The sequence below is a fragment of the Phaenicophaeus curvirostris genome, chromosome 5, assembly GCF_032191515.1.
Source record: "Phaenicophaeus curvirostris isolate KB17595 chromosome 5, BPBGC_Pcur_1.0, whole genome shotgun sequence".
NCBI classification, from domain to species: domain Eukaryota; kingdom Metazoa; phylum Chordata; class Aves; order Cuculiformes; family Cuculidae; genus Phaenicophaeus; species Phaenicophaeus curvirostris.
This window is the reverse complement of record NC_091396.1, coordinates 46,230,722-46,247,091: the sequence shown is the minus strand read 5'-3', so window position 1 is coordinate 46,247,091 and position 16,370 is coordinate 46,230,722. Positions and strand designations below refer to the sequence as shown.

Sequence of the window (16,370 nt, the reverse complement as noted above, 5' to 3'; positions counted from 1 at the left end):
AGCTTGATGTTTCTTGCTTATGAACACTGAAACTATGCGTAAGTGGGGACAATTATATGATGGACAGAAGGCTAAGCTACCTGGGTATAATGGTTCTTTTGGCATCAAAAGTCTCCGATGTTTTGAAGCCCTTACATGCCACAAATCACTCAGGTAGCAATAGGACTCCAGATTCACATTTAGTAGCAGTCATTTGTTTTCTACAGAGCTGAGCAACAGAGCAGGAGTTCTGGCTCCTGGTTTCTATTCCTGATCCTGTCACATCTATCTTGGACAATTTTTGGCAGCGCTTCTCCTGATCTCTTATTTAAGGAAGTCAGTATTTAATTAAGTAGTGCTAATGCATCTCATTCTCCAAATAATAATTCTTTGCTTTTTAGTTGCTTTTAATTTTTATTTATTTTTATTGTTAAGCCTCCAGTACAAAAAAAAAATCAAAGAAATCAAGGTTCAAGGAGAAGTCTTACTTGTCCCTAAGACATCTTCATCAGCAGGAAACTGAACACAGAAAACAACAAGCACAGTCCCACGGCAAACAGCTCTTTGTAGAAATGTTTCCAGGTTAATACACCAAAGGGAATAATTGTGCTTCTGATAGAAGGTGGATAAGGTGATGTGATAGGTGTTGACTATTTCTAATACCTATGATTCTCTGGAGTTTGTCCCAGTAGGGCAGTCGCTTTTCCTCCCTTTTTTACACACCACCAGTCCACCTTTTTGAGGCAGTAAAAAATAAACTACTTGGGCTTTAAGTTTTTTGTAAAAGACAGCCCCACATAGATTCAGCACTTAGAAAAAAATGGCGCAGTTGGGCAGTAATAAACCTTCTAAACAGTTACTTCCACAGTTACAGCCACAGGGAAGGAAATACACGTAATCACAACATGAACATTAGCCCTACATGGAAAGATTCCCAAACCCAAGTTAAAGCCTGGCAGTCTCCTTTCTGGTTGTCCTGCAGTCCATACTGATCTAGAGATATTTCCCTATTGGAAATTAATCTCCCTCCAAGCCTTCACAGAATTCCCAAATCCATACATGGAAAGATCACGCAGTGCTGAAAGGCAAATGTCTTTGCAAAAGCACAGAGGCAGTTTTACGGCTCTGCTAGTTAGTATCCTAATTTTGGTTCTACTCTTTGGGGGCCTTATTAATTACAAATGGTGAAAGAAGCCAACCTATCTTTAATTTCTCTGCAAGATTCCAGGCTGCATCTATCCCTCCTTCACGCTTTTTTCATTTAAAACATCTTCCTGAAATGTAGCCTGCCTCACACATACACAAACAATTCTTTTCATTCAAATGGGGATAGTTACACCTCCAATCAACACATGGCACTTCAGCCTTCCCTGAACCCTTCTCTCACTGTTCCTCCAGCTCCTCCTACACACGTATCTTACTTCCACATCAACACTTCATAGTTAATGTAAGGCAAAGCAAATGGACTGTGTACTTCAAAATACTACAGGGAGCCTAAAAATGGTGTGGCCCAACCAGAAAATATTTAAACATGAAATGTTCCATGTTACATTGGATCAGTATCCTATATCTGAAGACCACTGACCTCCTCAAACTCCTAGGCAAGCCTAAAAGAGCAGCTATATAGGGACACTCCTCTAAAACCATCTCACAGACTCTACCAACTTGGGGCTGAGAAAGTCTCATGCAGAAGAATGTATGTTATACACCATCAAGGATTTTTCTTCTGTGAGTTTTTCAGGTCACAATGACATCCCACAGCTAGGATTTCCATGAATTAATTGCTGTCATATTTCTTCTTGTTTGTTCTGAAGCTTGCCCTGCCTTTGTCATTCAACGGCACTTATTCCTTCTATTTGAGAAGAAACTGAATGACAATTCCCTTTGATTACTCTCCCACATCACATGATTTTATTTTTTTTTTCCTCTAATACATTCTTTCTTAGTTAATTCTGTTATGAAGAGCCATGGTCTGTTTGCCATTCCTTGTATCAAAGTCTCTCTCCTGACCTTTGATGGCTTTTGCTGCTATTCTCCCCTTTCTGAGATTAAAAGGACAGAATTACAGTGTCCAGTGTGGTTTTATTTAATGACATCATTATATTTATTGTATCGCTCTCTATTACCCTCTTAATAATTTATAACATTAGATGTGTTTATTTGACCAATATTGACAACCAGGCAAATACTTTCAAAGACTTCTTTACTAAATCATCAATTCAGAATCAAGTCACAGAATCATAGAATGGTTTGAGTTGGAAGGGACCTTAAAGATGATCTAATTCCAACCTTCCACTAGATCAGGCCACCCAAGGCCCCATGCAACCTGGCCTTGAACACCTCCAGATATGGGGCAACCACAACTTCCATGGTCAGCCTGTTCCAGTGCCTCACCACCCTCATCGTGAAGAATTTCCTCCTTACGTTTAGTCTAAATCTGCCCCTCTCCAGTTTATGGCCATTGCTCCTCATTCTACCACTACATGCCTTTGTAAGATGTCCCCAGCTTTCTTGTAGGTCCCCATCAGGTACTGGAAGGTCGCTACAAGGTCTCCTCAGAGCCTTCTCTTCTCCAGGCTGAACAACCCCAACTCTCTCAGCCTGTCCTCATATGAGAGAGTCCATCGCTAGAAACAGAAAATTTGGATTATTTTTGCTTCCTGTCAACATATATATTTTGTCATATTCTTAGCAAAACATATGCCTTCTCTGTCCACGTTGCTTTCCATTAATAATTACACTTGGTCTTTCCCATGCACAAACTGCCTGTTTAGTCCTACATTCTCATCTAGCAACCAGTTTCAGTTTGTTTTTTTTTTTTTCCTCTATATTCTTGAAGACACCTCACTGAAAGATTTTTCCAAAGGCTTCCAAAAGGCAGGGTACATTTTTTAAAACTCTTTTGTCCACACTCTTACTGATCACTTCAAAAAATTCAAGGAAGCTCCTGGTTGCCACAGTTAAAACAAAATGCCAATTCTAGTCCTAAGTCCTTGGCACCACCATCAAAGCTCATCTACTGCACTAAAAGGTGGCCTCATAAAAACCAAGTCTTTTCCATAAGCTCCAGCTACAAAACCAAAAGGGACACCAACATTTATTTGGCCTCCTCTGCTGGATGCATTGGCAAATCCAGGAGGAATGGGGAAACGAGCTGAAATCAAGTTTCTAAAAAACCTGTACGGAAACCAGCTGTAGTTTCCACACAGACCCAAAATTCCTAAGAAGAAACATACATGGTGATTTAGAAAATGCCCTCAATGTCAAAGCTGTCATTTGAATTATTAATATGTAACATATAGACTTTATGTGAAGCTCACAGAGAGATGAAAGTTATTAACCTAATAAGTTACATGCATAATTAATTCCTCCTGTGATATATGATTTGTGAAGTTCTAACAAAATGTATCACAGAGATTGTAAACTGAAAAGACTAGCCTGAAGCCAGAAAAGCTAAGCATTTACCAATTAAAAGAACATAGTAGAAATACATATTAAGAAAAAAATAAATAGGAGGAGAAAGGAAGTGACAATGCTGCATTTCTATGCGATGTCCTAGGGTGTCCAGTCATAATAAAATAAAGCAAGCTTAGAAAAGGAGAGAGAAGCAGACACACCAAGCTCAGGAAAGGAGAATGGAGACATTCAGTGTTCTTGTTATCTCAGATGAATGCAACTTCAGGACAAAGGAGCCCTGGAATATTAACCAGGAAAATGGAGGAAAGTTCTCAGCTGACAGCATGCCTGCATAGCTGAACACTGAAGCTGCAGAGGAAGAATCCAGTCTTAAATACAATAAGAGCATCTACTTTTCTTGAGCTTTGCTTTGTAACCGATTTTAATATTGTAATTGATTGTTTAATTATTACTCGAGCAGAACAAATGAACTGGACACCCCAGTAACAGCTTCTACTTAAGAGAGATGATAGACACAGCAGTCTTGTCCTCTAGGGGTGATAAGTCACACGGATCACCATTTGTCAAATTCTTGAGAAAGCTTTCCCCTGTGCTACAGGTAGTTTTCTTTACAGTTCTTTACACCTTTGAGATGAGTGATATGACAGACCCTCGTTTGGGTAGGAACCTCCTTTGGGACGCTACACCAATATCCCATTTAGTTGGTGGCCATAAAGGGTTAGACGGCAGCTGCAGAAACCCAGTTGTGGTTGCATCAATTGTGGCACCCGATTATGGTACCCGATTGTGGCATCAGGCAGTCAGATTTCACCCTAGTGTCTCACTGATCTTCTCAAGAAAAATTCTGGTTTTGAAGACAGACATAAAAAAAGTAACAGAGTGTGAACAGATCTTCTCATTCTTCTCTTATTGAGTGATTTGTTGGGAAAATGTCCAAGTTGAAGCCTAGATTGAAACCCATATCAGAGGTCTGAGAGAGAACTGGCATCTACATAAACCAAAACAGCCACCTCTTCTCCTGCCCACTCAGATAATAGCCTTAATGACCTGATATTAGCTAAAAGCTTCCAAAGCACCAAGCCTTTGAGGATCTGCTACACTTTTTAGTAATCAGTGAACAACATAAGTGAAACCCTTTGCTTCCCCATTTTGCTGCCCATGCAAGAATCTTCCCAGAGGTACAAGAGTCAAAGACTGGGAAAAAGGTTGTCATCAGAGCCTGGTCTGAACTGTTTTAGTGGTTTGTCCAATCCAGCTGCAAGCAGGAAAACAACTGCACTGTTTTCCTAGCATTTCACAGCAATATTTCCGTCACCTCAAGCATTCTGAATTCCACTTCCACTCTAGATCTTTTTGTAATAAAATATCAGAAATCATCAGCATACTTATCTTCGCATCTGTTCAGGGCTTGAAATCTACTGGAGCACTTCATAACCAAAACCAAACTGGAAAATGAATACTGGCAGGCAGCTGAGAAGCAGGATCAGAATGGGATGGACCTGTAGGCTTCTAAAAATCACTGGCTTCATTCCTGTTGCTGCTGCTGCCTGATGATGGCAAGTGCATGCAAAAGCAGATTGTCCGCCTACCTCCTGCCCCAATCCAGAGAACATCTTGCCTCTGGCTGGCATCTCATTGCATTCAGCTGGAGTGAAAGAGGGGAATCTCAAGGACAACCAATCCATCCAGGATGTTCTGCCAAGGTTGCTGTTCCTAGCTGAGGAAATGGTCCTCTCCATTTTCCTCCGTCAGGAAGAGGAAGAGAATATACCCCCCTACATTATCCTACAACCCACAGGTGCCAGCAATCCAAATGAACGTTGAGCAATTAACAGAATTAACACAGCTTTAAATAGCTTGGCTCACCAGATGCAAAATCCTAGCAGGGTTCTATAAAATGTAAAGTTATTACAGATAAAACCATTAATCATCTGTTCAGAGACTTGTTCTAGATGCAAGTCCCATTCCACTTAAAATGGCTAATAAGCAGAAAAAAAAGGAATAGATTTAGTAAGAACAATTATGCCATCCTCAAGCTCCATTTCTAAATGACATTTTTCATTTCTGCCACCTTTCCCATACCCCTGCATTCCCTCTACTTGCTAACACTGATAAAGTAAGACAGCTTTGCTGGCATCACTCGTAGCTACCTCTCAGGTTGCTAGAACTGAGACACCACCTCTCAGGCACTTCCACTCTGGCCAGAGGATCTGGGTGACTTGCACACTATGCATCTCTGCTTTCCTGGATGCAGTTGTTACTGTTCAGTTGTGTGTCATCAGCCCCAAGCAGCTTATAGATAACTAATGCTTTCCCTCAAGCCCTAAATGCTCAAGTGCTGAGATCTGTCCTTATGCAGTAGGAGCATTTGAGTGTTCTCCTTTCTGGTGATGTGAAGTTAACCAGTACCCACAGTATGCAACATAACAATCCTCCTGATGTTCCCCTAAGACTAGCTAAAATAAACAAATTAATTTCATGTTACTATATCTATGTATAGCTAGCTACTAGAAGCAGGGGCAGATCATAGAATCATAGAATCATAGAATAACCAGGTTGGAAGAGACCCACCGGATCATCGAGTCCAACCATTCCTATCAAACACTAAACCATGCCCCTTAGCACCTTAGATCCTAACTCATCTTTGAGATCTGGTGTTACCATTTCTAACACCTCCACTTACGCAGCTGTAGTTCAAAGAGTACAAAACACTGACAGGCAGTTCAGAGCTAAAATTGTGTTTTCCTGTATGCCTACATTATGCCCATTAAATTGCTCAGGAATCTAGGAACATCCACTGCTAGTTCTGAACTAAATGATTCTGCCTGCACAGTTTGAAGAGGGAGGAAAAAAAAAAAAACAATCCCAAAGCACAGATATTTAGTGTAACAGACAACATCAAAAAGAGCAGAACAAAGCCAGAGAACAGAAATTACAAAGAATTAGAACAGAAAGAAAATCAAAGACAATACAAAATCTGGTTGTATCGTATCGCACCCACTGCCATTTCCATGCAGTTCAAGTAACAAATGCTGCCCATTAGTTTCTTGCCTCCTCCTGTCCTACTCACACTTGACAGCTAGCTGGCTCACTGCTACCGAGGAGTGGTGGAACTGGGAGGAGTTGTCCAGCCCACTCGCTCAATGTTCAAACCTCATCATCATCCTTTCTTGACTGCCTTGTTGGCAGATGCAGCAGCCTGGCTTTTTGTGGGAGATAGCAGCAGCTCAGTCTTTACTCCTTGCTCACAATACATGCACACTTCATCACAACAGTCTAGCCTTCAGGGTCAGGTAAGAAGATTTATATAGTGGTTGCTGCTTGCAAAAGAGATGATGCTCATAAATGGGAAATAAGTTACTACAGCCAAAAAAACCTCCTCTAATTAAAGCTCTAAAAGTCTAGATCTAGCCCTTACATGCTACAACTGAATGACCACAACTTACCTGAAAGCACATCTAGAGTATAATATTCACTGGTAGGCACCTCCATATTTGAAGACTGTCATAAAATTAAAACACTAACAGAACAGAAAATAACTGATGAGAAGGGTAAGGACTTGCTAACAGTCCCAAAAATCAGACTGAAATGCAGTTAAATTAGAAGAACTTCTAGCCTCAAATTCAGTGGTGCCTGTTCCTGCTGGTAAAGTTAGCAGATACTTTCCAAAGCAGCATAACTAGTTTCATCAGGAGTGTCATTGGACACAACTACATAGGGTAAAGAGTCCTAATTCTTGAGCTTGAAGCAGGTAGTCAAATACAGAATCTCTTCTCACTGTTACAGCTGCATCAAGAGTCAGTAGGCGTATCATCACACTGAAGAATACATTAAGTTCTGCATGTTCCAACGTTATCAGCTCCACCTGCTAGGCTTTCAGATCCTACAAGCTAAAAAAGTACTTTCTCTCTTCACCTTCCTCAGTGACGAGCATCCCACTCACTCCTAGGCTGAAAGCGCCTATTTGATACAAATGTACATAAACAGCACAGTTTTGCAGCTTGTCTCTCATATAATTTTCATCTGAGTTTGATTTATGAATATTAGCATATGTCAGATCTCGAGTCTCCAAAACTACTCTGATCCATATTTCTATCTAACATTATAAGATTGATCCTTAGCAATCTCTGTAATGCAACATAAGGAGTGACAAATAAAAATATATTTCCTGATGTTTCCTGAGTATTCACCCAAGTCAAGATTTATTAAGTTCAGTGAACTATAAAAGCCAAACAAAGCAAAAAAAAAAAAAAAAGTCACTCACTTTCATTGCAAGCTGAGAACATCAGGCTTTGTACAGCCAAAGTTAAGATCACGGCACCAGATCACCAATGTTTGTTAAGATGGGATTACATTTGGCAAACAGAGTAAGAGCAAAACAATCAGAAATCTTTGCCCTGGTAACCTCCATAAGCATCACCACTGTTTTGCTGATTGTTTTGGACTGTATCCTGTCTATTTTGCTCCATCTTGAACAGGCATTGATTAGATCATATAATTATGCAAGGTTTGTTGCTTTATTATCTCCATTCTTTATGGCCTTGGGTTACCAAGTTCCTTTATTATACGCTGAAAGGATAGGCTATATTGCTCCAATCCCCATTACATCTAAATTTGCCTATATGAAACCAGTTCTGCACCTGTAAACACTCTTTTATTCCCAAACAAAAGCACATGACATACTTTGCTGGTACAGAAGCTCAGCAGGAGTTAGGTTCATTAGGCAGGAAAGAAAAGCCCTCTCCTGATGGTTCTGCCACAGAGCAAGCACAGACAGCTGTAGCACCAGGACTGAGGGTCATGGGCTCAGTCAGGATTCAGTGGAGTGCTCTGTTACTGGTGCAACACATCAGCCTGCCAGCTACGCTACCCAGTGGTGACACCAACCTCTGCTGCTGGTTTCCTCCATAGACACCTTTTCCAGTGACAGCTGGAGAGAGTTAAGTGGCATTAGACCACACTTCGTTCTATCTGGATGGATTCCCTGGATGGATACTTACGAGCATGGTGGCAATCCATAGTTCAAACAGCCCTACAAAAAGATGCCTTACTCCTTCTGTACAGAGAATTTCAGTTTCTATGTTTGCTCATCAATACTTGCTTTAAAATCACAGAATAGTTTGGGTTGGAAGGGACCTTAAAGACTATCTAATTTGAACCCCCCCCTGTCATGGGCAGGGACACCTCCCACTAGATCAGGCTGCCCAAGGTCCCATGCAGCCTGGCCTTACAATGCTCAATCTACATTTATGCTTTATTAATCAGACTTCAGTGATTAATTACTTTTGTAAACTTCCTAAAAGTGCATTAACTTTAGCAAGTTCAATGCCACTGAACTGTTGGTATGCAAATTATCCTTTAAATTAATCCCTTAACAAAATGTATGCACTGGAGCTGACCTGGAGTGCCTGCAAGCTGCTGTCTGCCTAATGATAAGAGTTCCAGAGAACAAGATACTATATTGTAATGAATGTGATCTTAACTAGAAACTGTATTTGTTTCATCTTGGGACAGACCTATGGAGGAGGGGGAGAAGCTATATGAATTTTATTAAAGAAAAAAATTTAGCAGCCTAATGATCAAATAACATTTTCTCCACCATTCTGCAAACTCCTACTCCTGTCTATGGATCTCCCACATTTTATTAATTGCAAAGTAACTCTAGCACTTCATTTTCATACTTAAATACCTTCACTGAAGACTAATTTCATTAGTTTGATTTCAGATTGTTTTCTGGCTTAATAGGAGTCCCTTCCATAGCTGCATGGGCAGGTCACGAGTACACTTTCTATGGATATGTCACTAGTAAATTACTCTCCCAATTTCTACATAGTCAGAAACATCTGATGAGTATAACTGAGGTTACCTTATTTTATTTTGCAACAAATCCTCATCCACTCTTGCTGCGGATGCAAATAAGCCAAGCTCACAAAGTTCTTTTCTGTGTCATGCATGAGGCAAGGCAATAAGCTAGCAGAAGCCTTTCTTATGTAGAGTAGGTAAGGACTAAGCTATGTAAGGAAGAGAGGCTTTGAATAACTCCCTAGGCTAAAGCAAATCTGCAGCCTCACCAGTACTTCAGGACTGATCTTCATTTGAACACTCCACACCCACAACTTCAGCTGTTTAGACTGCTTGGGAGTAGGGCCTGTTCTGGATTTTTCCTTCATTTCCTCACCTGAGCTGACCCCTAAGAGAAAGTAGAGGGGCACTTCATACCCATCAGCAACAGGTTCAGCTGGGAACTTAAGATACACTTCTGACATAATCTATATACACCCTGTGCAATCTTCCCAAGTTTGTTTTTCACAATCACCCCCTTCTCAGCTTGATAGAAATGTATGAAGACAACAAGGATAAAACAAATAGAAATTGGTAAATGTTACTGAAAAAGAAGGAAATTACTCCCAGAAACAAGGTTGTAATAATTCCAGGGCCATTTAATGTTCTCCAGTAAGAATATCAGTCAGTTGAGGCTCTTAAACTGCACTGAAGATATAGGCTCTTTCTGGTGGTTTGAAAGCAGAAAAATTCTCTGAGGCTGCTTTGAAAAAGCCACCTACTGAACTCTTCAGAAAGAGGGTCCTATAAGCTATTGTTCACTTTTTAATTAGACTTTTAGTTTATGCATTTACTAAGTATAGAGTCATGGTGACTCAAAATTCTGTAACACTGGCTTTTCTATGCGAGATCCTTACCATTCACAAGAATCACAATTTAAAAAAAAAAAAGACACTACACAAATATACTTCAAAGATATGCATTTGTCATGTCAAACTGAGTGGGACATTCTGATCTGTGATTCTCCTGGGAACTCATCCTCTCGGATATTCTGCTTTCCTGGCGCTTATAAGTGGGAAAAGTTAAGGGAATTCACTTGAGAATATTAAGTAGGAACAAGCTCAGAGACTACACAGACTGCTAGGTAGTTTTTTCCTCTACGCCTAAACTCCTTCAGATGAATTAATTGTAAAGTTAACACTTCAACAACTTTTAACACATTGATATTTCATTACTATGCCACTCCATCTGCATCACGAAAGCTCACCTCTAACTTTTCATCTCCTGCAACTCATAGACACTGCATAGAAACCTGTATCCTCTCTTCTTTGCTCCCTGGCTCACTGCAAGGGTGTAGACTTTCAATGTTGGAATTATTGCCTTGCCTTTAGTTCACAGAACAAACATTCCTCTTACCTCCCATCCATTCTTGCTAAATGATACCCTAAAAATGCCACTAGCAAAACCAACTGAATCAAGTGCCTTCTCCAGAGTGGCTGACATTCATCATTTTATTAAATGTTAGTACCAGGACCCTGAACCAAAGAAGACTTACTTATGCCTGGTTTGGCATAAGTGGTATAGATTTTTCTCCTACACTTGTGTATAGGGTAGATTTCACTCTAGCAGTTGTTCCTGAGAAAAGATGCTGGCATGATCCAATCTTTTACAATTTTGGGGCCATGTGGACATGTTCTGTTTACCTATATGTTTACAAGGGAGGCACAATTCCTTCCTGGCAGCAAAGCAGAGGTCTTGTAGGGCAACTGAAATTCCTCTAGTAAGATAAAAATGTTTGTTTAAAAAATAATCTTCTTCACAACATTGCCTCTTTTTCAGTACTATCAAAAAGCCCCATGATAGATGGGCAAAGGGCTTTAGCTCCCAGATACTCAGTTTAGAGGGACTCTTGCTCACCTTGCTTTTATGTCATGACCCACACTCATACTAAAAGCACAGGTATTCTTTACTGTGCAATCCAGAAAGTGTTGCAGAATTCATGCCCAAGTATACAACATGTGGTGGCAACCAGCCTAGTGCCTCCACTCCCACCTCCAAATTAAATCTCCCCAGAAATATGCTTCTCTTATTCCCTTAATGAATTTCAGCAGGAACTGCTCAAAATGTTGGCCAGCATCTCCCCTGTTATAGCTCCCAAGCCATTGTGCTGTTGTGTTTTTACAACATGGGTACTCAAAATCACGATGAAGGCCTCATTACAGATGCTCTACAGATCCACAGAGAAAGTGCACAGTTTTTCTTCACTCTCAATATGCACACCCTAGAGTTGCAACTGGGATGCAATTGGAAATTTAAGAGTGAGAAGCAATCAAAAACTTTACAGACCTCAGGATCTGGAAGTTTAGGAATCAGATGTGTCTTCATCAGGGCTATTTGAGACACTGACAGAGAATAGTAATGGGAGATCTGTTAGTAATGGGAGACTTGTTAATAATGGGATACCAACAGTAATTGATGGGAGAACAAAACATATCTTGAGGATAGGAATTGTATTCAGCTTTTGGCCATGGTTTGCCTGGTTTTAAGAAATACCACTAGCCCCTCCCCTTCTGTTTCAAATATTAAATTCACTAAGTAATACAGACAGGAAACAGACTGGTTCAAACTCAACAGAGCAGCTGGAGCAGCTGTGTTGGACCAATATGTGTGGGCAATTAATGCCATTCATGTAGTAACTTCCTCCAAAGTGCATCAGTGAAATTCTCCACACCACTGATTTCTAAATCACTAACTCCTCTCATGCATTCCTGGGCCTCTGTTAAATCATTGCTCTGGAGGGGAATCTTGGGCACCCAAATGCTTTTGGGCTATCTGGTGTTATGGATGGAACCTTACTACTGCAACTCCTCCATCTGCCCTCTTCATACTCAGGCTGTTTTTCTCTGCCTCTCTGTTTTAAGCCTTCTATCTGCACCTTCAGCCTCCTCCCTAGTGTGACACGCCAACTGGAAAAACTCATCCCCAAACAGAAATCATATCATCATTAACATTACACATGCAAATAGGCCTGGCTTGCAGATAGCATCCAAGACATACATACAGCAACTGGGCACAGTCATGAACCATTTGGAAATCTGGCTTCTAGCAGTTAAATTGCAGACAGAAATGATCTAAGCTTTCACAGCTTTCTCCCATCACAGCCAGATGGTGCCTGACCCCTGCAATCATTTCTGCCACATTCTGCTTATGTGCAAACCTCACTGCTTCCATCAAGCTGTTAGTACCAATCAACATTTTTCAGAACTGCGATTTTAAAAATGCATTGATAGAAAAATGTGACGATTTCTATAAATTCTCTCATGTATATCCATTCTCTAGGGACCACCCTAGGCTCTTCTAAAACACCTCCATCTGCACCATCTAAATACTGCTCCAAGTAAATTGAATATGAATGGCTAGCTCCCTAATACAGCCTAGGAAATATTCTGATTCTCTCCTTCCCTATCGACTGGAGACAGAAATCCAGTTTTCCCTCTTTTTCTACACAGCTAAACTTCCCACCCGGCCACTCAATCTCTAACTCTGAACAGTGAAAACTCCTCCCTGAGGTTCTCCAGGACATGCCACACAGTTGTCTGTCATTACGCTTCTTACCCTACCTTCTTCTGGCCATATGGGTTTCTTTAAAAATTACTAACAGATCTTTTCCCTTCCCACCTTCAGGCAGTGCTTCTCCATGTTTATCCATTCACTGACTCTTAAAGGACTATTTCCCTGACACCCATTAAAACATATTTTTGTTCATTTGCCTCGGATGTGCTTCTGTACTTGCTCCTATCCTACTTCTACATCTGGTTTCCTACATAACAGGAAATACACCAGCTTCCCCCTAGAATTCCTCTAGAACAATTTATCTTAATACTGAAGGTCAAGAAGGACTTAGATTTTACGCAAATACAATGCAATGTCCATGTTTGATGCCTGTGTACTACCCTATTTGCATATTCTGCTTTTTAAATTTTTCATGGAAAAAAGTTACTTCTATTTTCCAATCTCGCTCCCTCATTACAGCATCAGGTATACTGCAACACTGCCAGGATGGCTGCAGAGAAACATAAAAGAAACAGGGCTGGGACATCTTTAATTCTGATGAAAATGAGGACAACAACCAACCTGATCTACACATTCTTCACTTGGATTTATGATTGGGATATATTACCACTAGCAGCTTAGTGGAACCTCTTCAATTAGACCTTGTAGCCACAAGGAAAGGATGCAAGAGGATCTCTTCTGTGGTGAAAGGAGGAAACATTGGCTTAGGCAGTTCAAAAAAAGCATGGTTACCTTCACCATGGCTTCTTTAGATACTGCAGCACAGGAGCCCCGAGATCCTTAGTTCCTTGCCATGAATATACTCTTATACTTTTCAATTCCTCCTAGTCAAGGCTTAGACTTCGACCACATTAAGTGTCTACCCTGCCAGAGCTGCCCCTTCTTTCCATACAACCAAATCCAGCTGAGTGGAGAAGTCCTTGCCAGCTGCAAAGGGGCAGAGAAGGTCGTTAGGCAGTCTGCCCCATTGCACTTCAGCACCTGCATGTAATCTCAGAGGAAGCAGGAAGGCAATGCTCCTCTCTAGGAGCTCTCTTTAGTCCCCACGTGAGCAGTTTGGTTGCTGTACCATGAAGTTGAAGCAGTCTAAATGAAATAAGAGATTACAGTGTGAAGGATGAAAATTTCCCCCTTGCATCAATCCTTTAGCATTCCTACAGAAGTGAGAGATCCCTATGGGAAGCCTTCGACAAATGCAGAGGAGTTGGAGTAGACCATCCTGCTTTAACACCTTCAAGAGATCAGCACCATTACAAACAGCACTGCAGTCCACTCAGGTGTGTGTCTCTGAGAACAGATAATTACACAACTAGGTGTTCAGCAGGAAAAAAGAGAGCTTTGCTCTACCAGAGAGCATAAACTAAAAGGAATAATACTTGCGGTTACGGTCTATTCTACCCCATTTTCCAACTTTCTTACCTTAGAATACCTTTCTTAAAAGCTCAAGCTACTCCAGTACTTGCTGATGAGAGAAGCATCCTTCTTGGCCACAGAGAAAAAAATGAAAACATGACCTATAGGGATAGATTTCTGAAATGCACTGCCATGCAATGCAGAGACCCAAGTAGAGTTCCCTGTAGCCAGTTCTGGAAGCAGAAATATTCCAGGCACACAAGCACTGCACTAACCCAGTTCTGCCTCTTCAAGGATCAAAGTTGGCTGCCCCAGGGTGTCATGTAGCTCCCCACAGGCATTCTAGCAAGCTCAGGTTGTCCATTCTGGTCAGACCCTGTTCCATGCAGCTGTCAGTGTTACGGCTGCACTTCTGGACTTTGCCAGGATTCTGACAGTCATCTAGGGCTGCTCTTCCTCTATTAATTGCAGCTCACCATCACCTCCACTTGCCAAAACCAGAACTGAGGAAAAACACTATGGTCAGCTTCTTTACACTTCCTAGTGATATCATGCTCCAGCCTAAAGGGTCTGGAGAAATGATGGACAAGACATGTAAAGTGCTGATTAGTAACAAGGTTTTCCTTTTGAAATATTCAATTTTCTATATTTATCCCATTTCCAGCTGTCTTCCCCTGCACTGCACTTAGGTTTAGTGAATAGTGTATACTGAATTCACCCTCAGGTGCTGGGTAATATAAATTTAGGGCACATTTTCACAGCAGCTGAAAGCATTAATAGGTCACTACTAAAAGAAGGTTGCTATTTGACAGACTACAGCACAAACCCAACCAGCACCAGCCTGTCTTTCAGTCTGGACAGCTGCTCATACACATCTCCTGTTACTGCCTAGTCAAGTTCAGATTACAAAGCACATTGCAATTATCAGGTTTTTTTCTCTCATTCTTAAGTGGTTGCTTGGGTTTTTCTTCTCACAGAGCATTATGAGCTTTGGATGGCTATTTAAGTGGCTCTTAGCACATTGTGCAAGCTAATAGAATACAAACTATCATATAAATAATAAAGCTGCTGAAGATTTTCTTGTCACAGCTTTCTCTGCTCCATTGGCTTGACTTAAAGTAAACATAAAAATGGCCTCTACTAAGTGTTATGTTCATAGCATCCACAAATAAAATTAAGATCCTGATTTCAAGAGACACTAAGAAGCTGTATCTCCTTGATTTCAATCAAACTGGGATGCTCACTGTCTATGAAAACCAGGCCCGAGGCTCTATGGGTGAAAACAGAGGGATGTGATATCCATATGACAGTTTGTATTCAGCAGGGCAGTTTCATTTCCTATGTAAGATACTCACATGATCTTTTCCAGCATATGTGCATTCCCTTAACTAATCCAGAGGTCAGACGGGAGAGCAGACTCTGACAGCCATCGCTTGCATGAAAGGACTGGCACATAACATACTGCCCCTGACATCACAAGTCAAGCATCAGTAGGATGGTAACTTGTTACCATCCTTGCGGTTACAACTGCAGAACAATATTGCTGTTTCTGTGACTCCTGCACAAAAATTCAGCTCTGCCTTCCCTCTGACGTGAAATGTTCATACAAAAAGGATATAATGACAACCCTCCTGGCTGCAGATAAAACCCACCAAGCCACATCCTGTGAAAAACAGCATTAGTACAGAAGCACATAAGGGAGGAAACTCCAGCAAGAGACCCTTATTCCAGGCTAGCTATAAAGCAACTGACAGAAAACATAACTATTTTTTTCCAGTAAGATTTCTGTAACACATTTTGGGGTCATCCATATTTATATCATCATTAATGACAGTGATAATCACAAATTCTATTAGAAGAGTTACAACAGAAGGCAAAAGCTGACAGCAGAGCATAACTCCTGAACAACAGTTACACCAAGTTTCAGATCTGGCCTGAGGCCTAATTTTTTTATTTTAATTAACTTTATTTTCAGGAAACACTATTCTATTACTCTGACTGAACAGCTCGATCCCTATTATCCACACATGGATTTTCTTAAAGTTATGGATTAACTGCACGACAGAGGAAGCCAGCCTGCAGAAGACAAAACAGTTGTGGAAGCCAAGTAGCTATTCCTGACCAAAGCAGCAGAGCTCTGCTACATGGGCTTGCCAACACAGAACACTGGTCACATTATAGCCTTATTCTTCTACATGTATTTTATGCTAACCTCAACTTTCATTTTTCTAGTTTATTCTGCCTCTTTATCTTCCTACTGACAACTG

The 16,370-nt window shown here is 40.9% G+C and overlaps 1 protein-coding gene across 28 annotated transcripts in view; it reads right to left on the bottom strand.

The window, feature by feature from the left end:
• The window catches only part of NRXN3 (neurexin 3), a 960,997-nt gene that overhangs the window by 716,326 nt on the left and 228,301 nt on the right, over positions 1 to 16,370 (bottom strand). The gene's annotated exons all lie outside the window — the stretch shown is intronic.